Source organism: Struthio camelus, chromosome 1, assembly GCF_040807025.1.
Source record: "Struthio camelus isolate bStrCam1 chromosome 1, bStrCam1.hap1, whole genome shotgun sequence".
In the NCBI taxonomy this organism is placed as follows: Eukaryota; Metazoa; Chordata; class Aves; order Struthioniformes; family Struthionidae; genus Struthio; species Struthio camelus.
Genome location: NC_090942.1, coordinates 4,357,260 through 4,370,559, shown reverse-complemented (window position 1 = coordinate 4,370,559; position 13,300 = coordinate 4,357,260). Strand labels below are relative to the sequence as shown.

The 13,300-nt window shown below is 47.3% G+C and overlaps 1 long non-coding RNA gene across 1 annotated transcript in view; it reads right to left on the bottom strand.

The window, feature by feature from the left end:
* The window catches only part of LOC138068232 (uncharacterized), a 111,961-nt gene extending 98,883 nt beyond the window's left edge, over positions 1 to 13,078 (bottom strand). The window contains exon 1 of the long non-coding RNA XR_011142966.1: positions 12,904 to 13,078. This is a non-coding gene — a long non-coding RNA (uncharacterized lncRNA). The remainder of the gene's footprint in view (positions 1 to 12,903) is intronic.
* Between the last annotated feature and the right edge of the window lie 222 nt (positions 13,079 to 13,300).

Sequence of the window (13,300 nt, the reverse complement as noted above, 5' to 3'; positions counted from 1 at the left end):
AACGCTTTGATGCCTAAAGTAAGTTTAGGATTCACACGTGCAGTAGACAAAATGTAACCTCACTGAAGTCCTACTTTGGACTAATTCAGAAATAGCAGTCAGACAGGAAATTTTAAGGGTATATAGCGTGAGAGGTTTTATTTGGAAAATGGCAGTTCTGGAGGAGTGTCTACATTGGTAGCAAGCCAATCGTTAACGCACCAAATCATGATAATTCAAGGGCAGAAGGAATTCTTTAACAGAAAAGAACCACAGTCACAAACGCACGGTAATGAGTCATTTAAAAAACAAAAACAAAATATTTCCAGTATGTGAGCCAGATGACTGCTGGGCCACATCAGTTTACGGTAAAACACAAGAACAGATTTTTAAACATTTGAAGATAAGCTCTTCAAAAGCCAACGTTACCCTGGGCCAACACACTAATCTAACGGTAGCACACTGAGGCATCTTACCATGAAATTTAAATTTAAGATTCCTCCTTCATTTCCAAGCTAACTTCTGCACCAGAACTTCAAACACTTGACTTCTCTGAAGTTAATTCCCCCATCAAGTCAATGGCTCTTTCAATTACACTCTCAAGAGACACACTGCCTCCTCTACTTTAACCTAGACCATGAGTTCAAACACCAGCACAGGAAAGGAAGGGCAGCAAGCAAACAAACAGATAACATGGTCACACATGGGAATAATGGAAGATCTGAGCAAAACTGGAGGTTTAAGAATACAGGCTAGCCTACGTGAGAGGTTCAGATATCATCTTCTCATATAGCTGACTAAACAGATGGGACACTTTCATATGTGGATATACTGCTCTTCTCCCCAACCAAAAGGTGGATAATATAACCAACAGGTTATAAAATTCAAATTATAAGCCTTCTAATTTAGCAGGACTGCATAATAATACATACTAGGCACACAAACTACTGATAATCAGATAAGATATACAGAAGTTTTGTGAATTGTTCAAAAGTCATTTTTGTGTACAGAGTAAACATTTTGACTTAATTTCTCACATTAGACTTTGCTAAAAGAGAATCTCATCTATTCTGGTCTTCCTGTGTTGGTCCTCTCCCCTCTTCAGGGTCTCAAACTTTCAATCTTATCTAGACTACTCCTGCGCTCCTGTCTTCTCAGGCCCCTTTCAGGAATTGCTGAATCGCTGTGATTCTGTGCTGCCTACAGCCAACACTCACTGTCTCCCTCCTTTTTGATGACTTGCTTTTCCTCACACACGTGCACATATACCAGAAACAGCCACAGGTGACTTGGTCTGTTGGGGCATCTCAAGATAATCCAGCCTAACCTCTTCCCCTGAAGTGGAGCATTCTAGCCCCCGCTGCTGAGGTTGTTAGGAGACTCCTAGGCATTCCCAACCTCCCTTATTTACAATGCGTATAGGAGGGAGTTTAGTGGCAGAACTGAAAATATAACAAACTTGAATCCTGAGCTACCCGCAAAGCTTGCTAACATAATGTAATACTTAAATATGCTCTTCTAAACCACAGGAGGGAGTCAGCAGAAGATGGTACTATTAATATAAATATTATTTAACAAAAGCCTTGAGAGGCACAAAATAAAAAGCAGAGGGGTCAGCTGAGCAACCATTAGCTGAAAAACACATCTTTACAACTGTCATGCTTTTTAAACTAAAGATGATGCTAGCAGGGAAAATTATTTTCTGAAGCCAAATCTGCAAGGAGATGCTACTACAAAGCCCACCTGAAAAGTAAGTATCCTGAGAAGCTGAGAAGCTCTCTCCAACCACTGTACGCAGCGCAGATGCCTGGGAAAGATGCATTCTACAGTCACAGGACAGAATGCAGCCATTTACTTACAGACCCTGCTCTACAGGAAAAAAAAAAAAAAAAGAGGCACGACTATCTCCTTCCTCACTCAAGGAATCTTCAAATTATGACCCATACACCTGCAATCTGTAGAGGTACTTACTTAAAAATCACTAAGATTAAAACCACTTTCACATTCATCTCCATGTTTCAAATGCCTAGTGGCAGTGACGGGCATAAAGAATAGAAAATACGCGCTATGACCGAAGGCTAGTCTTCCAATCGGGCTGCGGCTGAACTTACAAAACTGTACTAGCAAAACAGGATCTCACATAAGACCCACCATTCACGTCAAGAATAAAGTAGATTAAGAGGACCTACTGCCACCCTTCTTTGCCAGATTTTCTACCCTTTCCTAGATTCTTTATTTAAATTTCCAGAACCCAAACTACAAAGAGAACCTGGCATTCAACCTAACAACCTCCTTTTGCTGCAGAAGAGACAGAAGAACAACTGAAAATAGAAGAATCACGCCACCTACAGGAAGAGGACGGATTCATTCACATCAGTTTTTGTTACCTGCAAGGCAGCAAAATGAAGATGGGCCTAGTACGCGCACTGATGGCGGGTACAGACATAAGGTAATGTTTCAAAAATGGGATGCATGAAGCAAAAATCCTGTAGTGAAATGAAATCACTGCAACCTCTTTGGAAAACTCTATGTAGTTCTGCCCGCATTGCGGGAATGAGCAATAGATTGTTACCAACACTGGTTAAGGTCTCTGTGAAGATTTACTGACCAAATATAAAAGTGAAATAAACCAAACGTAATTTACCCAGAATAAACTTTGCAGGCCAGAAGAGAAACCCATTGATGTGGCAACATTAGATGAATGCAATAATTAATACTGACACAGATGGCAAAGAGACTGCATCCGAAAGTCTCAGGGCTGACTTCCAATTGGAACCTCGCTAGGAAGATTTTTCTAGAGTAGTACAGTAGGAAAAACAAAAATATTGTAGTCCTGGTCTATTGTAAGTTTTTAGGTGCATCACAAATCTGTTCTTCCAAGTATACCTCATACTTTAGGTAAATGCAATTTTTACAGAGTAAATGATCTCGGAAGAAACTGCCAGAAGACACATGACTACTTTACCAGTCAACAGCACCTTGAATAGAATTAAACCTGTCCATGATGGAGCACTTTGCAATTTCAAAGGAAAATAAGGATGAAAGCAATAAGCATAACCAGATATAGTCAACAGAGATCAGCATTAGGATGACATTCGACACGACAAATAATATTTACAATATTACCTGATCCTGCAACTATGAGAATAAACTTACATAAATCTTCTCAAAAGTAACTTTAGCCATTGGAACACAAGACTTGCTTTACAGGAGGGGATTAAAAGAGTCTGCTTTTTAAATCACTGGTTTTTAAATTAGAGAGATGATATAACCTGAATAGGAGAGAAGGGCATAAAAAAGAACTACTAAATTAAAACAACGTAAGGGTTAAGAATGAATGTAACTGCTATCTACTGATGCAGTAGGTGCACATCAGTAGGGAGAGGAGGGGGTATTTACACCAAAGGAACTCTATTTATATAAGAAAAAAGCAAACAGAAGCAGTGAGGGTTTCAATTTAGAGCCTGAAAAAAATTTAATTAAAAGAACACACACGATTGTAAGAACTGTATCATACATTTGCCTGCAACAATTGAGAACTAGATTCTATGACCTAGGCTATCCCGAGAACCTTTTTTTATGCTTTTATAATTGAAAGAGTACTCTAAAAAATAATTCTGTCCCACCGTAACACTAGGGATCAGGTTAATCTAACATCTCTACTAGCATTTTTTCCTGTATTATGCAATTTTGGTGTCCAGTTCAAACAGTTACTCTTCATAGGTGACATTCATTGATTACCAAAGTAATACTGCTTTCTGAGTAACTAATCCTTACTCCATAAACATATTTCGATTAACAACTCATGCTTACTTCTCCCTGGTCACTATTTCTGTTTTTTTTTCCCCTGCAGTATTCAGAAAGGATTCACCTATGAATGTCAGTGATTCCATTAACAAGAAAGACTGGGAGAACAGAGGTTCTCACTGGAAAAGTAAAAGCTGATGTCTGTGGTTTTAGTTTGGGGGGGGGGGGGGGGGAAGCAAGCATCATCCTATATCACAAAAAGGAAAAAAAAAAAAACCTGTGCTATGTTCCAGGTCATCAAAATAGCAGGTACCTTCTGTGTCAGTGAAGGCACGTGTATAAAGTCAGTCAAATATCATTTCTGTTGCATACTGTATGAACACTATTCAAATTAAAGTTATTTTTTGCATTCAAAATACTGATTTGCCTTGTTTTACAGGTATCTTTGGATCAAAGACCGACGGTGCTAACAATTCCAAGAGAAAACCGGAGATATATTCTTTGTTATGGGAAGAGGATACTGTTTTCTATTTAAGCTATCAGAGTATAGCTGTGGTTCCTAGCTCCTGGTTTTTGAAGAACTAGCAGGTCCCATGATCCTGGATCCACCTTTTGGATCCTGTTTGTTTATTATAGATACCTGTAGGCTGCACTGAACAGACACCCATGGACAAAGACAGATACGAAAGAAAAGGAATTAGGCTGCCTGCCTCTAATAGGGACCACCACTAAAATTCTAGGAAGAAAACAAGTTTTCTTTGAACTTCTGCTGTCAAGGGAGCTGGAATGACATGTGAAATACAATTATATGGAGACGGGAATTCCATCGAACAGCCCACACAGCAATCCCTAGCAGTTTTGTTCAGGCCCGTAGCACAGTCTTGTACTTCTGATTTCATCCAGCAGAGGGCAATGACAGTTGCACATCAATGTGCTATGCTAAAAGCTTCTTTGGAGTGAGTGTAATATTTCACGCAATTCAGAACATCACTGACACTTCCTTAAAACACAAGATTTAATATTGCAAGATTTTAACACTGCCGATCCATTTGAGCTTTCTTCTGCTCACTTACGTCTTTATATATAAACACATCATATCAAGAAAAAAAAAACTACTGCTTTTCACAGATTTGGAACCCTGATCAGTATCACTATGATATGCATAATGCTGATTGCTCCAGGAGCCTGGGACTCAGCCATAAAGTTTTTATCACAGAAACCAGAATAGAGAGATCTCAAAAAGTATAAATGATACACTGACACACAGCAGAAAATAACAGATTAACATCTAAAGAAATGCAAGTAACAACACCAAATTGCAAAAGTCAGTGAAGTAGCAGGATGCATCTTGTGAAAAGCCTACGATAACGGTGTTTTGTGTTTACAAACACTTCTGGATAATAGCAAGAAACCCCTTTCTTCCCCCCCTGCTCAAAGCAAATACCATGACTAGATGCATCTTCTCACCCTCAGGAGACCTCACAGCTGCTTGTACTAGTTGGGTACAGAGGAATCTCCCAAGTTCCCATAATTAAACACAAAGATACGTTCAGCTTCAAAGATGAAGCTCTTCTGGATGAACTATCACCAGCCGACCAATGTCACAACGAAACACCTTACTCTACTGACATAAACGAGAACCAAACTTACATAAAAATAAAAAATAATTTAAAAATATCAAATACTTGTTTTTCTCCTAAATAAAACAAAACTTGAATGCAATTGTTGCTCTACTCTATGTCCTCTGCACACTGTAGTTTCTTAAACTGTTATCTGCCTTCCGCTTTACAACTCTATTTGTAGAATTTGTTATAGTAGCTACTACAGATGTATTAAAAGTAGGCAATTTGAACGTAATATAGTATTATTCACATTAGCACGTTCTCCATGCAGTTCATACAGAACGTTACTATATAAATAAAAGATCGTTTTTCTTTTCTGAAAACATATATGCTACCAAAATTATACTTGAGTACAACTCAGATGAAGAAGAACCAGCCCAGATTCAGGGTATGTTTTTCCAGAGAGTACTCTGGCTGAGAAGTTCCGTGGACAGTGCTCAATCCAAGCTAATAAGCACTACAAAAAAAAAAAAAAGAAACAAAAACCCACCAATTAGTTCAGGCTCAATACTGCATTAGCTGCATTTGTATCTCTTCATTCTGGCTTACTGTATAGGCAAAATAAGCATGTTTCTGCACGTAAAGTACCCACAGGAAGGGGGTAGAAATACCTTTAGTTTTTCACTAAGATCATGATGCTTACCAAGTTTCCCTCTCCCCACTTTGTTCACCCCCACCTTGTGACCTAGGCAGCTATCTATGGTTTTTGACAATTTACCAGATAATATCAAGAAATAGACTCTTGTTAACAGCATACTAACTTCACAAGTTTTCTGTTAGGTTTAAACTACTGTGCAGCGCATGTGAGCATGTCATGGTTTCGGTCATAAAAGAGCAAGAATTTGAAATGCAGGGCAGAAAAATATTACGACCGCTTTAGTATCTTCATATTCACCAGCTCTGCTTACTTCTGCGTGATGGCATAATTTATGTTCTTCAGTAGGACTTATTGCTTAACTAAGACTTACGTTCAGAGCAGTGTTTGCAAAATCTTGGTTTATAAGCGTTGTTACAAATAGCCTTTAAATCATTTATTTGTTTCTCAATTTCTTTTGTTTATGCTTTAATAATAAACTTCTAGTCTAGCAAGAATAAAACATCTCAACATCAGCAGTGCCTCATTAATGCTTCATAATATAATAACCCTCCCAAAAATATCTGAAATAGAAGTACACTGAAATTCGGATTGCTATGAAGCTCAGTTCAAGAGGAATACTGTTTCACCTCATTCCCCCCAAAAGACTTTTCATATAGTCAGACTATGCTGTTCATAAAATAAACTGTTGTCAATGGCAAAATTTTTATGTCCATATTAATTAAAACTATACATAGCAAGCATGTATTAGTCACATTCTGACAGCCCTACCAAATACCTCACTTTTATATAAGAAATTTCCAAGACATTTTCAACTTGACAGCTTAACTACCACTATTAGTTTAATTATATAGACAGGAGTCCTTCAGAGATCTCCAAACTTTGTCCCTAGTTAATGAGCTTATCCACAAACATTTTCAGCACATTCATTCTAGACCTCAAGGCAGTTCATGAATATTCATCATTAGGACCCTCTGTAAGTGTTAAGTAGAAGGCTGAAATCTCTGACCTTGACAACGGTAAAACTCGAAGCAGAACACAATTCCAATTTCCAGACCAGCTTTTAGACGATACCGCTTCTGCTGGCCGAGGCATAGCATCCCGAATGAATAAAAAGGACTGTGGATTTTACAGTGGATTTCCATAAAACCCGAAGAAAAGACTAAAATGCCATATATGCTTAAATCCATAGTGAAAAGTTGCAACCCCATTATTTCTATCTCCAATCACTCAAAACATTGTGAGTCGAGATCCAAAATTATCCTAAAACTGACCTGGAAAAACTCTTGGGGGAAGAGTTCTTCAGTTTGCGTTTAGGGGGGTTCACGTTTGTAAATACTTCTAACACCGGACGTTACAGTGTTTTTAAGCTGTCATTCTAATTCAAGGAGCAAGACTTATGGAAAAAATACCCTACAAATATTGCAGGGTCAGCTACACTTGGTCATACTATAAACATGGCAGCACAAATCACATGACCACGTTTTTATTGTTAAATATCAAAGAAATTTAATAAACAGTAATAGGAAAAAAAGAAAAAATCTAACCTGGATTACTGAGATCCTCTCAGTTTTAACCATTTAATATGTTACTAGTAGCATAAACAAACACATTTTTAAATTAAGTTCACAATTTCCCTTTTTGTTAAAACAGAAAAAAAAAAAAAAAGGTTTCACTACTTCCTATTGCAAAACCAGTACGAACTGTAGTTTAGCTATTTCCTTTTCAGTCACTTTTAAAGCACTTACGAACTGCAAAAAAGTGACCTTTTCACCACTGATATTTGGCAAGACATTAGAACCCAACATGAAACTTGGGAGTACCTCTTATATAAGAGATAAATCGGTACTGTTTACATGGAAAATGAAAAGCACTGGCACAATACCTATTTTTCATAGCCCTTTCTTCATATACATTGTATTCATCACCAAAACAGCTCTGTAGAACACAGCGTACAGTACACATTGTGCCTCGTCATGAACTGACGGCAACTGAAGCGAAGGTGAACTAAGTTACAAAATGAAATATTTTTCCTCTAGCTGTCTGCCTGATAAACGATCTTAGTTGTATTAAAGAGGAACGGGATATGGAATCCAAAGGGCCCATTTTACGTCAACTGCATCTCACCCACAAAAATAGAGAAAGCACTTCCCTGGTGCATCAATTCCTGTAACAATTCCACACACACTGAAGAAATCAGAGACAGCAGCACGCTCTGTTACTGTGCACCTTCCACTGTTCTCAAATCTGCAACAAACCAATCGCCCCCTATTAATTTCCCACATTGTTTTTGGTTCTCCTCCAAAACGCAAAGTAGTTGTACCTGTCACAAAGCAAATCAATGCTACCTGAGCGAATACACAGATTTTAAACATATTTTTGTGCACAACAGCATGCCAAACGATGCGTGTAACGTACACAAAACATCAGCTCTGCATAGCATATGCTAAGTACAGCTGATCACCACCCCAGTCCTTCAACTGTCTCATCATCGGTCCTCACTCATTTCAGCACAACCACCCTCCTTGCTATTTTAAGGGCAGATTTCCTCCTCATTTACACCAACCAATATCTGGAAATTCTCGTTACTTCAGATGTAAGATATTTTATGTACAACATTATGACGGAACGGATGTGAGAGAATATGAAGCACCTGAAACCATCCACTTACATAACTAGATCAGCACATACTATCAAATCTTACCTTTCTATCCTCCTTTTCACATCCTGCATTTACAGGGCATTAGACTCCTACTACTGACAACGAAAAGACTCTTTTCTAGTGTAACTCTGAAGCGGTTTTAAATATCGGTGCGTGATCCTCACCATTAGTTATAAAATCATGTCTCCTCTTCCTAACCCCCTTCTTGCTCATCTGCTGTTATTTAACTCTTTAAGGCTATGCACAAATCACGATACTATTACTGGTTATGTAACTCTTACTAATGCAGTAGACTACAATTTTTCAAATTCTACTGCTCTTCAAATTTACACTGCAAAACAGTTTGCTTTTGCATCCCTCCTCCACTTACTCTAAACCCAAAATAGCTTAATGATTCAGTATAGCGATCTTTACTGCTTTTCAACTTGTCAAGCCTTTAAACTTTCTGAAGGGGCAGATATCTGTATAACAAGTATCAGCTTGCAGGCAAGAGGGATCCTTTCCTTATTTGCTTTCTGCTAACCACTTTCAAGTTGTTTTCAGAAGGCTGGGTCCACTGCCTGCAAGTTGAAAGCCACTGGTCTAGAACCAAAGTATCCTCTTACTGTTTGCTGTGCTATCCGAGAAGCTACATTAAAATGGAATTATCTTCCTCAGCTCCGGAGTGACTAGTCTTTCTCCACAGAGGCTATTAAGAGTCGTTCTTCCAGAGGTTGCCATAAAATACTATTTCCAGAAAAAAGAACCGTCAGAAACAGAAGTACATCACTTAAGATACCTTGCTTTGCCACAGATGCAGAGGAAGCACGAGTCCTTCACGCTAAAGACTGCCCAACCTACCTATAAATAGGCACTAGGCTTCAGGCTCTGGAGACTGACAGCTAAATGCGATCCTCGCAGCATTCCCTTGTGTTACTTACAGAAAGTCGCATGGCTTAACAATACCAGCCTAAGCAGATACATAACTAATGTTGTGACTTACGCAGGAGAGCACAGAGGGAGAACGGTTCACTAGCCGCAAGCTGTGGTCTCTTCTGGAGAGAAAAACTTCCGTGTTTGCAGGTTAGAAATAGCCACAGACCGGGCTTCGTCATGGCAAGGCCACGGGGCCCGCCAGCCAGGATAAATCCTTTAGGGAGGTTTAACGCAGCAGGGCCTGGACGACCGCTCCCTTCCACGGCACCGCGGGCCAGGCCCCCAGGGCCAGCAGTATAAACCTCCCACCTGCCCCCCCTCAGGCAGAGGGATTTAAACCGGAGCGGCGATCTGCAGCCAGGACCTGATCCCCCCTCGGACACCCCCTTGCCCGTCCTCCCTCCCCCCCACCCCCCCCAAGGGAGGAAGAGCCCCCTGTGCGCACCCCTGGGGACGCGGAAGCCCCGCGGGCGCAGGCAGGGGGCCGGCGGGGTGGCGGTTGGGGGCGGCGCGAGGCCGGGCCGCGTGACCCGCTGAGCCGGCGGCACGTGGCCCCGACCATAACAAACAGGAGGGTGGGCGGGGAGCGGGCCGCCGCTCGCGCCGTGCCAAGGCGGGGAGGGCGGGAGGGAGGGGAGGGGGGAGGTGCGCGGTGGAGGGGGGGGGGAGAAGAAGAAGAGCCGGGCGGGGGAGGGGCGGCCGCCAGCGGCGCGGCGATTGGGCGGCCGCGCGCAAGTGGGCGTGGCCGCCGGGCCCGCCGCCTTGGTGCAGTGCTGAGGAGGCGCCAGGCGGGGGCTGCTGCCGCTGGTGCGCGTCGAGGGGTCGCGCGCGCGCTTCCCGCCCTCGGCGACGCTGCTCGCCCGCCCGCCCCGCCGAGGACCCTCTCACACACGGCCCGGCGCCTTCCCTCGCCCTGCCGCTCCCCCCCCCCCCCCCTCAGCGCCGCAGCCCTCCCGCCTCACGGGCCGCCAACCCGCCCCCCCTCAGAGCGCCCACGCACTACCCTCGTACACCCCCCCCCCCCCGCCATCTCCCTCCTCACGGCCTGACCGCCGACCCCCCCCCTCCCCAAGCAGCCCTGCCCCGGCTCGCACCCGCGCTGCCAGGCGGCCCCGGGGCCCCCGCTGCCTCATCTCTCATCCCAGCGCGGCGATGGCGACGCAACACCAACCAACCCCCCCCCCCCCCCCGCCCAGGCCCTGGGCCACCTGCCCTCCCACAGCAGCCCCGAGTTGCGCCACGCAGCAAAACCCGCCGCGGCTCTGCCTGCGGCAACTCGTCCCCTCGCGGCGCGGCCGCTCCCACGGGCGCCCCCAAAGCCTCGCTCTGCGGGTGTCGTCGTCCCCCCCAAACCTCCGTCCCCTCGCAGCACGGCCGCCCCCCCCCCAGCACCCCCCAAAACGCCGCTGCTCACCTCGGTGTCCCCCCCCCCCACCACCACCACCACCCCCGCTACCGTCCTGCGGCGCAGCCTCCCCGCTCGCCGTCCGCCGCACCCCGCCGTCCTCGCCGTCCCTCAGCCCCAGCTCTCCTTCCCCTGGACGGATCACATGTGCGGCCCTCCCACACACGCGTCTCTTACCCAAACCCCCCCCTACCACCACCACCATCACCGCCCCCCCCCCGGAGCCCTCACGGCGGCACCCACCCACGCACGCAGGGCTCCCGCCGCCCTTCCCGAGCCAGGCCGGGCCCAGCCGCCTCCCTCCGCCTTCGCGCCCTTAGCCCCACACCAGCCACCCCACCCCACCGCTCACCTGGCCACGGCGAGGCCTTTCCCCACCTATACCCAAACATACACACCCTGCCTGCCTCCAACTGCACCCCGCGGGGGTCGCCTGGCCCCACTCACCCACCTGTGGGGCGCCGGGCAGCGCCCTCGACCCTCCCTGCCCGCCGCGGAGGGAGCATGTGGCACCGCGAAGGGGAGGGGAGGGGGGGAAAAAAAAGATCTGCGTCAATTAATTAGCAAATGCTTGTACAGGGCTTGGAGCGAGCGGAGGGCTCGGCGAAGTGCTAAATATACTCCCTGCCAGCTAAACTGCCTGTGTCACAAACCTAGAACTGGCAAAGCAGAGGCGCTTCCCTCCCTCCCTCTCCCCCCCCCCCTTGCAGCCACGGCCACATTTTGTTTTTTCCATACGCACTTCAAAATAAAACCCTTCCCTCCAACCCCAAGGCCACGCCGGCACCCTCACCCCACACACGCCCACGCCCCCGGCAGCAGCCCGAAGCCTCCTTCGAGCCTGGGTTATCCTGATGTTTTGGGGACTCTTGGGTTGGTTTTGAGGTTTGTTTTTTTTCTCTCTTTTTTTTTTTCTTCCCTTTGCTCAATTCAGGATATCCTTGCGGCGACGAAAACAACATATAGTCTCTCACTCAGTTCCCCCCCCCCAACACACACACAAAACACAGCGCACGGTGTCTCAGCTGTCATTTGGGCACCTCCGACCCCCATCGCCCACCCACCTCCCGCCGGGTGGCCGCCGGCCCCTGTCGCGACAGCGGCACCTGCCACACGCACTTTCCCCTCGCAGCCGCCCCTGGGCGCACACGCTGCTTCCACTTGCCGTTTCCTAAACCCTGTGCGTGGGGGCGGGGGGAAAGGGGGAATTTAAACCCCCTCCTCAAAAAAAAAAAACCCCACCGGGGGGGGCTTATGAGGGGGAATTGCCGATTTTGCGGGGCTGGGAAGCCCTTCCGGAGGGTGTCGGGGCCAACGGGCTGGATCCGCAGCTGCGTAGGATATTCGCGTGGGGCCGGGTGGGGGGGGGGGGGAGGTGGTGGGAGCCAGGTGTGTGGGGATGGCGGTTGGTGGGGGAAGATGCCGCCAGTTTGGGGTGTAATGGAGGGGGGAGGGTTTTTTTTTTTGGGGGGGGGGGAAGACATAACGGCACTGCACGCGGCGGCGCGGCCGTCGGCGGGGCCCCTCGGCCGAGGGGCAGCGCCGTGGGGCGGGAAGGGGCCGGTGTGGAGGGAGAAGGGGGCGGGGGGGGGGGTGAGGCAGCCGGCACGGAGGGCGCCTCGCTGCCCCCCGCCTGCCGCCTCCTCCTCTCTCCCCCCCCCCCCCCCCCCGCGGCCGCTTGTGTTTACCTCAAGTTTGAATTTTATCTGCGCAACATGAGCTGGAATGCGGACATTGAGGGAAAAGGCGCACACGCCAGCCGCTCCGCGGGGGCCATGTGGCGCCCCGCCGCCCCAACACCAACCCCCCCACTCCCCCCCCCCTCAACCACCACCACTCCCCCCCCCCCACAAACATGGCGCAACCGCCTCACCCCGAAAACGCCGGCGGCACAAGCAGCGGACGGCGTGGGGGGGGGGGGGAAGGAAGGAGAGAGAACGGGGCGCCCACAACCCTCGCCGCCCCGGCTGTAACTTACCTCCCTTCTGCGGACAGGGCGGCGGCGGCGACATGGCGGGAAGGGGGTGATGGTGGTGATGATGATGATGGTGGGGGGGGGGAGGAAGGTCAAGAACGACCCCACACCGGCCCCCATCTCCGCGCCGCTGCCTCCGCGCTGCCCCGCCGGCTGCCGGGCAGGTGCAGGCGCGCTGTAAGCGCCGCGCCGCGGCCGGGCCGGGCGGGGAGAGGAGAGGAGGGGAGGGGAAACGGCGGGGAGGGGAGAGGTATGTATGTCTGTATGTATGTGGGGGGGGGGGGGGGGGCTGGCTCGCCCGGGCCGCGCTCCCGCCGCCGCCCCGGGCTCCCCTAATGCTTCCCTGCGCACAATGTTGTTTCATTATATCATGTCCATCATGTGACACCCGGAGGCCTCT